Source organism: Penaeus monodon, chromosome 19 (assembly GCF_015228065.2).
Source record: "Penaeus monodon isolate SGIC_2016 chromosome 19, NSTDA_Pmon_1, whole genome shotgun sequence".
NCBI classification, from domain to species: Eukaryota; Metazoa; Arthropoda; class Malacostraca; order Decapoda; family Penaeidae; genus Penaeus; species Penaeus monodon.
The window spans coordinates 10,291,367-10,291,744 of record NC_051404.1 but is presented as its reverse complement, the minus strand read 5'-3'; the positions used below and the strand labels follow the sequence as shown (position 1 = coordinate 10,291,744).

The 378-nt window shown below is 37.0% G+C and overlaps 1 protein-coding gene across 1 annotated transcript in view; it reads left to right on the top strand.

Annotated features, from left to right (window-relative positions):
* LOC119585053 (zwei Ig domain protein zig-8-like) overlaps window positions 1-378 on the top strand; it is an 81,188-nt gene that overhangs the window by 58,601 nt on the left and 22,209 nt on the right. The gene's annotated exons all lie outside the window — the stretch shown is intronic.

Genomic DNA, 378 nt, shown 5'->3' with positions numbered 1-378 from the left:
CCCCAACCTCTCTTGCTATCCTAAATGGTTTTGTTGTATTTTTGTTTTGTTGACTGTTTCGCGTTTCGTCTCTCTCGGTTTTACTTATTTATATATCTCATCGTCCATTTTCTGTCTAATTATCCATCTATTGGATATATACTTGTGATCGATCTATTGCCTAGCTCCTCTTGTACTTATCTATTTGTCTTCCTCTCTTTCTACGTACCAAATGGTCTTTTTTATGCATCTATTCGTCAATTTCTCTTTCCATTATCCTGTTTACCGTTCTCGTCTTCCTATCCATCGCCCTCGCTCTTCCTTTTCACCTATCCGTCACACTCTTTTTCCTGTTTACCTATCTGCCAACTTTTTTTCTATTTCTCTGCATTCATTTAT